Source organism: Pseudopipra pipra, chromosome 6 (genome assembly GCF_036250125.1).
Source record: "Pseudopipra pipra isolate bDixPip1 chromosome 6, bDixPip1.hap1, whole genome shotgun sequence".
NCBI lineage: Eukaryota > Metazoa > Chordata > Aves > Passeriformes > Pipridae > Pseudopipra > Pseudopipra pipra.
Window position 1 is genome coordinate 10697751 of NC_087554.1, and position 12208 is coordinate 10709958.

At 38.5% G+C, this 12208-nt stretch overlaps 1 protein-coding gene across 5 annotated transcripts in view; it reads left to right on the forward strand.

Annotated features, from left to right (window-relative positions):
- The window catches only part of GALNT18 (polypeptide N-acetylgalactosaminyltransferase 18), a 227185-nt gene that overhangs the window by 127351 nt on the left and 87626 nt on the right, over positions 1-12208 (forward strand). The gene's annotated exons all lie outside the window — the stretch shown is intronic.

Consider the following 12208-nt stretch of genomic DNA (forward strand, 5'->3'; position numbering starts at 1 on the left):
CCCAGAAGAGAGGAACATCAGAAAATAATGAAGTTACAGGAAACCTCAACGGCTTGTTGAAAAGAACATCATCACACATGGATACAGAATGATCACATGGATCATAGGAAGAGAAATGTGTCAGATGAAATAAGAGAATTTGTACTTTAGTTTTACCCTACCAACCTGAAAAGATCAGTTGTTATACAATGATATAGCAGTACTTTACAGGTTGCCTGACACTCAGTTGACCCTGAGCAGTATTTTATGCAACTCTAACTAAACTTTTACTGATCCGCTCTTCTCTTGAAATCTAAATAAGTGGCTCTATTATTGTATGCCCCAGTAAGAGCTCTGGAAAGAATTTGGTGGCAGGAAATATCCTTGAAAACACATTGAGCATGTGAAATACTCTGTGTTTCTCTCTTAGATGGTCCTACAACAGCCTGGAATGCTCTGCAAAGCTTCAGGCATCATGCAGGCATGAGCACTTCTGCAGAAGACAGATCAGTAAACCCAGTTTAAAGCAGTCAAAATCACTGTTTTGCTGCTGGCTGTGGAATAGGGATTTTCTGTTGGTTTTCCAGGTGTACATTCATAGTCTCTGAGGTGAGAATGGTACAATAATTTTAGTGCTCAGGCTTCCATCACAAACAGCTCTTAGTGTTGGTGTGCTGCCTTTATCAAAAGAATGCTGTGGTTAAACTGTGCATGATACCAAATCTAAAGAATAAGGTTGAATACATGAAAGCTCTTGGTTGAAAATTATTCTAAAAGATGGAAAGGAAAAAAGAGAATATTCACCTACTTTAAAAGTTTTAGGGTTTGTTTTACTATTTTTTTTACTATTGGAAGAGGTTTTTTTACCCTTTGCACTCCATCTTTACCACATGTCTGAAGCTTTTAAGTTTCATTTCTAATTTAAGGGTCAATCTTGAAAGGTGCTTACTCCCAGGACTTTATTTTTGACGAATAGGTTGTGTTCTACAGTGTGATGTAGGTTCTGTCTTGTGATATAAAAAAATATTATCCATAAAGTTATATAATTAGTTCAGAGAGTGTTACCATTAAATGAAGGAAATCCAATCCTTCAGTGGTGCTGGGTCAGCTCACACATCCCATCTCCTCGAATTAGAAGTGGTTCATCATTGAAAGAAAGAGTCTTCTGCCCAGGTGGATGTAACTGGAGCCTCTATGATCCTGTCAGTTCTCTGAAACCAGAAGTTTCAGCTCCTGGGAGCACCCATCTGAGGGATTGGCCTATGGACTCTACCAGGAAGAGGAATTCTAAACTAAGCCTCAGTCACTTTCAGGGATCTGTAATTCTGACTGCACACTCAGTCTAGGTTAGCCATGTCCAATATTTGTTCTTCTTACCACTCTTTTAATAAGGCAAAAAAATTAAGAAGTCAGAGGTCTTTTAAAATATCTAAAAAGAAAGACCTCAGGAAAGGTGAGTTAATAAAATGGTCTGTTAAACTAACCTTCATTTTATGGCCCGAAACTTGAAACACTGAGAGAAATTATGTAGTTGCAGTAAAATGGAAAAAAAAAAAAGGTTCTAATCAGTTTTCTTTATAATGGAAACTGCCCTAGAAAAATATGCCTGTTGCTTCAGAATATATCTAACTGAATTTAATCAGCTGTGGATTACTGCACAATAGCTCAATCAACTTCAGGTCAGGAAGAATGACAGTAGAGGAATTATTTAGTAGAACTGTAAAAGAAGATGTGTGTTCAATAGCTCATTTGACTTCCTGGGATTGGATTATCAAAGTTATCAAAGTAATATGAAAAACCAGCAGCAGGGTGATTTATCTCTCTCAGGATCTTATGTACCGAGACTTAGCCCTGACATGTGACAAAACATATTTCAAAAATTGCATGAATTTTTATGGTGTTGCCCAGTGTTGTGTACACCCTGTGCTTTAGAGTTCATATAGACTATTTTCTTGAAAAATGCAAAGCTATCTGGATGGACTCTCCTCTGCTACTCTGGCTGTCTTTCATCTTATTATTAGAGCAGTAGCGGGGGGGATTCAATTAATCCAAAACAGTGATCACTTAACTTAGACCAGATATAACCTGAGTTAGCAAATCTGTATGCTGGAGGTGGCTTTTATTTCAATAAAGTTTCGGTCCACTCTCAGAAACTTCTAATTGCAGCAGGTTACTTTGGTTATCAGAACCAAGTTTTCTGCTGGGTTAACTTCCCCTACCTACCCATCTCCTGTTGAAATAAGGGGGTTTCTGATTCTGGCAATTTTTAAAGGTTCCTATCAGTGTGAAAACTGCATTTCTGTCTGTGCCATAAATACCCATTGCAGTAGAAATTCCTGTGATTTATATAACTGGCTGTGGTAGGGGAAATGTGTGTTTTTCTGCTTTTTTACTATGTTTTTAAAGGTTGATAACACTTTCAGTATCGTACTGTGTAATCAGTTACCTGTTCAGTGGTTTCCTGACTGAAAAAGACCTATAAAACCATCAGTAAGTACAAAATAAGCATGTTCTTCTTTTTTCATGGATTCTTTTAGAAATGGAAGGTCATTCTCTGTGAGTTTTGAATAATTTCCTAAAGATATTGTTGAAATTGTGGGGTAAACTTTGCCTGCGTTATCCTATTACCAGCAGAACCTTTGTTGACATAAACTTCAGCCCAAATGCTCAGTAGCATCCCAAAAGGGGCTTGACTAGTGACAGCTGAGAAATACATGAACTATAGAGAATAAATAGCCAGTTTTGAGGGGAGTTTTGAACAGATCCTTGGCCTGTCACTATAGGTACTGTACCTTAATCCTGAGAGTGCCTGCATAGCTGCCTAATAGTTCTGTGTCTCTTTGGTGGTATGAGGCAGCACCAACGCTCTGTCTGGTGTTCTTCTGGAACAATTTAGTCAGATTGCTCTGTAAATATACTGCAACATGGACTTTAATACATTTCTGATTCCAACTGTTTTGTCTTCCCCAGGAGACAAAACTTTGCCTTGTTTCTGAACTGCCTCTGCGTAGTTAGTGAGAGAAGTGAGTGCAGAGGAGTATGCAGGACCTGCCTCCAGGGCAGGAGGATCAGGAGTGCTTGGGATAAGGAAACCTTCCCAGGACAGGCAGCAGTGACAAGAGATTGGTGTTGTGGCCATGCAGGATATTTCTGCCTTTCTCCCTAGGAAATAAATGCCTCTCCAATGTGTGCCAAATTGCAATTCCACTGAAGAAGACTTGAGGAATTACACTGCTCACTCAGGTCTGCCTCTGGCATCAGATTCCAGCCTCCTCAATGTGTTTATTTGGCACTTCTGTCACTAAACTCTTTTGCTACTGTGCTGTTACTGGCACAAATGCAAAAATGGGAACAAAATTGCTCAAGACAATCTCACTTAAAAGTTAGTCCCCTCTTGAAAAGTGTCTAACCCTTTTAACCATCCTGTTTTGTGCGTTATGGACTGAACACCGTGTCACCCTAATCAGGAAGCCTAATTGCTCACAGCCAGTTGTGTATATTTATAACACATTGTAAGCCTGATTTAGCTGTGTGATTTATATTATTTTGTGAGCTATCACATGGAAACAGTGAGGTACTTCTTGGTTAAGGTGCTATTTAGCAGTTAGACTCATAATGGATCCCATCCTCCTTGATGCCATTACATTCAATGAAATTATTTTTATCCTATGGTACTGTAAGTCATGAACAATGACTTCAATCTCTTGGCTTCCATAAACAGAGTACTACTTTATCACAGATTTGATATACACACACACAAAAAAAAATTATAAAAACCAAGGAACTGTAAATACTGTGCCAACTACTTGGAATATTTATTAGACAAGCTACAAATTCTTATCATCTTAATCATTTTAACGTAATTGAGAATAAGTGAAATAACCAAATTAATTTTTATCTGAAAGGGAAATAGTGCAAATCACAAACCAGCTGTAGAGTTTTTGTCTGAGATGGTAGATCAGTTTCATTCTTAATCAGCTGATTTTAGTAGATTTTGATTTTCTTTTTAAATGGACTGTGTAATAGCTTTCCCTGAATCATTTATATCCTTGGTGAGATTTGATATATTTGATGTTTTTCTGGTTTAGCTTTTAAGTCTTAAATGATTTTTCCCATCTTTTATTGAAATTGATACCTTCATATCTTAACACCTTCCCTGTATTCCTGCTGCAATTTAGCATTTGAAGTGCTTTTTCTCCAACTAGTTCTTTGCTTTTTTTTTTTTAGTTGTGTTCAAGTGATTTGGCAGTGAGCAAATTTGGACAGTTTTTCCGTGTTCTGTATAAAAGCTGTTTTTTAAGTGTTACTGATGACTGTGTAGGGTTTAGAGCCAGCCATCCCTCTTGCCAAATTGTTCAAGCTATCATCCCCCCACAGGCTGCTGGTGTGACTATTCAGCATTGCTCCTGGGAGGATACACTTCCAGCTTGGTGATGGGAGATAGTGCTATCTGTCATTCCATTTCCCCTATCCACGGGTGATCCTGAAATACCAACTCTAAAAGCAAAGTTGCTACAATGAATTTTCCATCATAAATATGTTAATATTTATGAATGTTCAAAGGGGCTTGTTACTCAAGGGTACATCTCAGTCTTCAGAGTTATGAGATAAAAATATTCTTGTCATTGGAGAGTTGCAGAAAGAGTTTTAGATTTTTTATGTCCATTCTTTTGTTTTATGGCTCATGGTTCTTGTAAGTAGTAAGTCTGAAGCAAGTTATTTTTATGGTTTCAAATGCACATATCTACACTTAATGTGAGGTGTTGTGCTTTTTAACTGTGCCAAGCAACAGACTTAGGTGTACTGTTAATATATTTGTCTTCAATTTGTGCTTCATTTGCATCTATAAAGAGTGTTGGATATTTGCTGAGTGAACCTAAAAAGATACAAGACGAGCTTCTGTCAGGATTAACTGGAACTTAGTTCTCTCTGTGTTGGGGCAAGAAGAAGGACCAGAAGATCTCTCGAAGTCCACTCAGTGCAGCAATCTTTGATAATCTATTTTCAAACTATTTTTGGTCTTTTTAACAGAAGAGCACTAAGGTGAAATTCATAAACACTCATTGATTAGTCAGCGTGTGGATTTTTAGGGCAGGGATTTCATATTCAAAGAAACCTGTTAGTGTCTGACCCATCATAAAAATATTTGAGGAGCTGTTCTTCCTGTTGAAGGGAAGGTGGAAGAGTTGCAGCCGGTAGCAGAAAGTTCTCTCTGTATGTGGTGGGTTTATTTTTATTCTACTGTAAATAATTTCTGACCTCAACATTTTGTGAGGCTTAGACAAATATGGAAAAATTAGATCTTCTGAAAGCCCTTAAAAGTCCTGTGAATGTTCCTGTGCCAATAAGCAGCACTAGAGATATCTTTAGTATCTCTCATGTTGTAATATTCACAGTAGTTGGTAACCATTGACTGCATCCACATTATTAAATTTTTTTTGAGTCTTTTGCATGGATATCTCTGAAAGAAAACCAGTCAGTCAGGCTCTGCAATCCGTTTGAATTATGTATGGAGAATACACAGAGAAAACTTCACAGCTTGTTCTTTGCATAACAGCCTATGGTGCGTAAGATCACCATATTCCTTCACATTAATACTTTCCCATTTACCATCTGCAAGCAAGTAATTGCAAAGCTCAATTTCTTTAGCAAACTGTTGCTCTTGGAAGACTTGTGACACGGAACAACTTCAGCTTGATTGGTATTTATTAACTGATGTAGATAGCTTTAAAGTGGAAGGGTTTTATAATTTTGCTTAGTCACTGATGCGCAGAGTTTCATAAACATTAGTGCCACAGTCTCAGTCCCATTATCTCACTACTGGTGACCCTGTTCATTCAGCTGAATGTTGTAGTGTCTAGTCTCTGCAGACCTGTAAAAATCAGAAAACTTCTATTCAGTGACCTAAGCAAGGGCTTAGGAGTCAAGCTTCAGACACCTATTTCAAAAGCCATGACCCTACAGTGTCAGAAACATTATGCTTTGTTTCTTGGCAGGGCTTTATTTTATCGATGAAATTGAAAAATTATTATTATTAAAATCAGATTTGGTAACGTTAGGACTGGATGTTGCAAGCTCACAGAAACCTTCAAGGGCTGAATCACATACATCCCAGTTCCTGTGTGGCTCTCAGACCTTCTATTCAGCGTTGCAATTTGTTCTATGTCTGCTTGCTTATTTTATCACAAGATAGGTGTGCACCAAAAGAAATTAATGCATCCCCTCCGAGGCAGATGTGAGCTCTACCACAGAATCACAGCGCAGCCAAGGAAAGAAGTGACCTCTGAAGACCTTCTAGTCCCACCCTCCTGCTCAAAGCTGGGTCAGCTGGAAAAAGTTGCCCAAGACTATGCCCAGTTAGGTTTCAAATTCTCCAACGTCAGTAATAGCTTTGTTACGCTAATAAAAAAGATTTAAAATGACTGCAAATTTAAGCCAGAAATACAAAGTTAAAGCATAAAAAAAATTGGGCTGCATTTTTGCATGTGGACATAATGGCTTTTGATTTATGTGCCCAGCTGAGCCTCACTGACTGTATTTGTTTAATTCAGATGCTGAATAGTTCTCACTAAAGCTGTTCTTGTCATCTTAATTCATAGAAGTATTTCTGATGGCCAGATGTTAAGGAGTTGTAAAAGTACCTTCTCTTCAACAATTAAAAGGATAGAGCTCCAGAGCAGTGTCTCATATGACTAAAACATTGTGGTTATTAAAAATACAGATTCAAAGAGAATAGTTAGTAGTATTTTAAGAGTGCCCTATTGGTGTGGAAAATTAAAAGTTTTACTGCACTTGCAAGACACCAGACCTGAGATAACTGTGCATGAGCCAGCTCAGGTGGTTTTACACCGTGTCCCAGGGCCTGGGTAGGTGAAGTCAAGCTGAAGGGTGTGCCCAGCCACAGTCCCAAATGGGGTCAGTCCCATGGCTGGGGAGCTGCAGTGTGTGGCAGGTGGGGTGCTGGCTCAGGGAGCTGCAACTGGTCCAGAGCATGACAGTGTGTTTGTTCAACCACAGAGCTGTGGTACCCTGTATGCAGCATCCCATCCCATCTCTGCTTGTGGTTTTTTTAACGATTTGAAGTAGATCTAAGTCCTCAGCCTTTATCTGTAAGGTTTGCTGCATGGCCTAGGTCCAGGATAGCTAAATATTTGTTCACCATTTCAGGCAGAAGAACATAGCTGACAGGTGCTTTCCTCTGGTATTACAGGGCTCTCTGCTAGAGCTCTAAAACATGCCTTGATGGAGTACAGTCTTCCAAGGGATATGCAGTGAAAACCTGCAGGATGGACTTATACTGGAAAGACCATTTCTATGTCACTGACACCTTAAACATTAAATATCTACAAACTTTCATCCCAATCCTGTACTGTAGGCTCAGTCTCACAAATAAATGAACTTAGCTGTTCCCAGACCTGGAGGTGGTACATCCCCACAGCTCCATGTGCTGTGAACTCAGATGTGTCCTGGGATGCCACCTGTCCTTATGGAATGAGTCTTTATTTGCTGAGTGGTAAATCCCAGCCATATGTACTTGATTACACTATGTAGTGGATATTTTAGGCTTTCAAACAGAGAGGTTTTAATGGTGATGGACCATGTAGTAGTGAAATACAAAGTGTTTATGAAGAGAAAGAAGTGACTGGATTTTAGCGAAGAGAATGACAGGATTTTAGTGAAGAGCCTTTCAGTGGTATGCCCTGGTACTCCTGCTGATTTTCTTCATTACAGTGCAAATCAAACCAATGGGACAAAATAAGTTTCGAAATCAAAGCAGCACATGGGTGGAGAAAAATAAGGCATCGTTTAATAAATGTAGATGTTACATGTGGATACAGACAAGAGGAAATGAAGACAGCTCATCCAACTTCTCATAAATTTTACATGCATTTGTTGCCAGCTGGTTTCAGAGGGATTTGTGAGTGCTAGTGCATATCACATCATTAGGGATGGGTAGTCCTGATGAGATCAGAAGGATGGAGGAGTCTAGTTCATTAGGGAATGATCACATGGAAGCAGTGGTGCTATGGTTTAGAACTGGAAGGATACACATCCCTTTGTTTGAGTTTTATCCAGTGATAACTTGTACCAAGGTCCCTAATTAATGTCTTTAGATTTACTCCCTCTCTTTGCTAAAATACGACTGATATGTTGTTTATCTACCTGAAGGGATTAAACAAAGCATGTACAAGAAGAACAAATCTTTGCTAGGATTTGATACAAAAAACCTTTTCTGAAGCACGATTTCAGCGCAGCGATTTTAATTAGTTTTCACAAATGCTTCCAATTAACACCCACAGTGTTTACTTTTTAGCTACAGAGAAACTTCACTCACACAGCAAATAAGAAAAGGAACTCTGACATAAGCTTTCAAGTGCAACTTAGCAAAAAAACTGAGAGTAACTTCTTGCTAGGAATTTGTGGTCTTTTTGCTTTTCGGAAAGTTATTTGCTTTTGCTGTAGGTTTGGGAGGTTTATTCCTCTGGATGGTAATAAAAAACACAAAACACGTGCCATGATTTTCAGAGAGATGTTATGAAACCTACTGTCGCTCTGTGTTTTAATCACCCTGATTTGTCTGTGGACAGGAACATTGAGTAGTCTCCAATTGGTAGTATTTGAACTGTGACCACTTTTTGTTTGCCTTTTCAGGTATTTTGTCTTCCTATGTTTATGGCATTTGCTGGAGTTTTATTTTCCTCATTTGAGTTCCCGAATTGGAATTGCAGCATGTGCTTCAAGTTCTTAACATGAGCTGCTGCTGTAGGCCTGGTAGCAAACCCTGCCAGATCCTTTGAGAACAACTTTGCAAGTAGCTCTTCTGACAAGTGTATACACCTCTTAGGTGGAAATGTTGTGCAGAATACAGGTGGTCAAGGACTGTATAAAGCTGGGACACTTTGCTGTCCAAAGGCAAAGATTTGTATGGTGATAAATGAGGTGTAATTATACCCTAATTTTAGTAAGTATGTGTGTTGTTGTATGGACATTTTCAGTGCTTTATAAATTGAAGCAGCATTTAGCTGGTGGTAGTAGGGCAGCGAACATCAAGGCAGCATCTTCTTTGGTTTGGTCAAATGAAATGTAACCTGCTGGTTCATATCATGGCTGAGGTGGCAGTCTCAGGACCAAAAATGTCCATGTTATTTTGATCTGTCTTGCCTTCTTTCAGTGTGGCGTGGTGCCTATAATTGACATCTGCAGCGTTAGTGACAGAGAGCAAGAATTTCGGAAAATGCACGAGGCTGGCTGGCTGTGTGACCTTCATATACATTTCTTAGGCTGACTCACAAAACACCACAGAAGCTTCTTGTGTTACTTGCAGTCTGTTTAGGCCACTTAACATACGTAGGACAGCCATGTTTGCTATGTGGAGTACAATTTACTCACTTGTAACTTATATCAGGGCAGATTTACAAAGTGATGTGAGGGCCTTGGAGATGAAAGACTCACATGTCTCAAGTAGCTTCTTGCTATTCAGCTTTCTGAGACACCCATGTATGAGGCTTTTTGAGCTTTGGAAAGATCACCAAAATTACTATGGAATAAATGCTGCTCAGGATTTTAAAGATTTGGATATTAATTATAACCCAGAGTCTACTACCTTCTGGAGCAATCTCCTGCTGCGGCATAATAATAAGAATATAGCTGTATAAACCCTCAAAGGTTAGCCAAGATGAATTCCATACAGGAAAATGAGATCATTACGCAGTCTGAAGTTGTCAAGTGGTCTTCAATGCCATATATATTGCAGTATGCAGAAAAGGTAGAAATTTAATGCTCATAGAAGGAGAGAATTTAATCATGGAATTTCATTACAAATTTAGCTGTGCAGGAAGCACATCTTTTGAAGATGCTAAAAGGTTTAAATCTGAGAAGTCAGGCAGTAACTATTCTGAAAAATGTGGATATACTGCAAATCAAATTGCAAATTATTGCAAATGAAAATCTAGTCCAAGGAAATTAGCCTATATCTGTGCAAAATCATTGTTCATTGAAAGGTCAAACGGGATGCTGGAAGAATTGGATAGGAGGTAGTAATTTCAAGCCTTTGAATCTCTGCAATAAATGGAGTCTAGTAGGTTAGCAGTACCACAGACTGCATCATGGCTAGCTAAATGAGATACAGACAGTACTTAATCCTGTAAAAGACCTTAAAATTCCCAGGCAATATTTTACGTAAATGTCAGGATTCAGAAGTATAATGTGTATAAAAATAATGTCAGTAAAAATTATGCTGGGAGCTCTTAATGAAGTCATTTAAATTTGCTGCATTTATTGAGAAAATGAAGCTAATATGAAAAATGTGGTAGGGAAAGACCTGGATACAAGTGCCCATGTGTGTGGTTTTCCACATGAACAATCAGTTTGACAGATCCTGAGTTGCCCTTAATTGGCAGTGACTGGTGGATCCCAAGAGTCTCTCTGCTTTGACCACAGGTGTTAAAGTGTTGTTTCAGAAGGTAAATTTTGAAGTAAAGAGCTAAAATTAAATGACAAAAAAAATAACAAGAAAGGAAACAAACTGAAATTATTGTAAATTCTACCACAACAAAAATGTCAATCAAAGCTGGTGTAATATACCTAAATATTGGTATGAGAAACTGTAATTCAAGAATATTGTTCTGGACTGTTGTTTGCTTAATACTCAATGAAAAAAAAATATTTAAATGGTTTTTGTCAAGTTTAGGGATTGTCTTCACCTGTGGAATTTTTCTTTAGGGAAATCTCCCGAGATGTAAGACATTTCAGTGCCCAGGTTGTGTTTTTGAGTTCAGTCCATTTTCTGTGCCCCTTGCCCTCAGCATCTCGGGAGCTGCTGCCCTCAGCAGTGCCAGGTGTTGGTGCCTGACAGACTCAGAGAGAGGAGCTGCTACCTGTGGAATCCCCGGCAGCAGGTCAGGAACTGCTGCGTGTTTCCTTCTGGGTTTCTCAGCCGGCCCCAACCAGCTCTGCTTATATTGTAAAAAAAAATATTGACACTATTGCCAGTTGTTTCTAGGGAGCAGGAAAGGCAAGGCTGGTGTATGTTCTTCTGTGTTCATGTTTTATGCAAACAAGGTTTCCACCCTGCTGGGAGGCATACTAATAGCCACATTAACATACTTTAGTTTTAAAATAACATACTCCTAATTAAGCAGGATTTAACCAAATCCCTCCCAGACTGCAATAGGAGGCTAGTAGCAGTACTGTTCCTGTATTGTGAATTGAAAAGGTATGATGAATTTTAGTTTCAAGTTACTGATTGGATTATTTTTAATCCCTCACCTTTGGGTTTTTTTTTCCTGAAGGGCATGAACAGCAATTGTAATATAACAATTAACTCCCAAACATTTCTTTAAAACTCCCAAACATTTCTTTAAAACTAATGGATTGATTGTGATGAGATGCCTACAGAGAAATTTTCTATAATAGCTGATGAAAGGCTTGGAATTGCTTGTTGCATGCTAATATATTTAATCTAAGGATACAAATTCTATGGTGTTGCATTCTCTTAAGACTTGGAGTTAGGGATTTTTAGGAAGCAGTGGATGATAGAGCACTATAATAAGCAGTTGGAGATCGTGTGTGCTGGATTTAGAGATTTTCCACAGCTACCAAGTGGCACAGTCCCAATACTGTGTTACTCCTAGGGAGTAAGCAAATATTCTGGGAAAGAAGCAAGCCAGAATTTGTTGCTTTAATTTGAAAATGTTCATAGTTGATTCTTCCAAAAAAGCAGTTTCTATCTTTAGATGGAAACAAATCCTGCAGCTCTTATGGTATTCAGGCCAAATAATTTCTGATTTGAATGAGGGCTTTACAGGAGTAAAAACTATTTGGATTTTGTCCATACTTTTAGCAGTTTCAAAAATGAGGAGCTGTAACTTCAAAGTTATTCAAATGGCATGAAAACCCATGACATAAATAGCACAGTAGATACCTACCAGCTCCTCCCAAATGAACTTGGCAGTGGTCAGTGAGGTGACATTCCTCACAGGGTTGTAGTGGAAGTGCACACAGCATTTACTGAAAAGTTCTCATTGACTTCAGTGATAACATTATTTCACCATGTAAAATTTTTATTTGCAAGGGGTATTAACTATCTACTCTTCTTTTCACTGCCAGCGATATGTTAGCCATTAGAATAATGAACAAAAAATTGCTCATATTGGTATAATTTGCTTTTATTTTTCTTCTGAGAAACATCTTGTGTGACTGCGGCACTGCTGATATAAAAAAAAAGTCC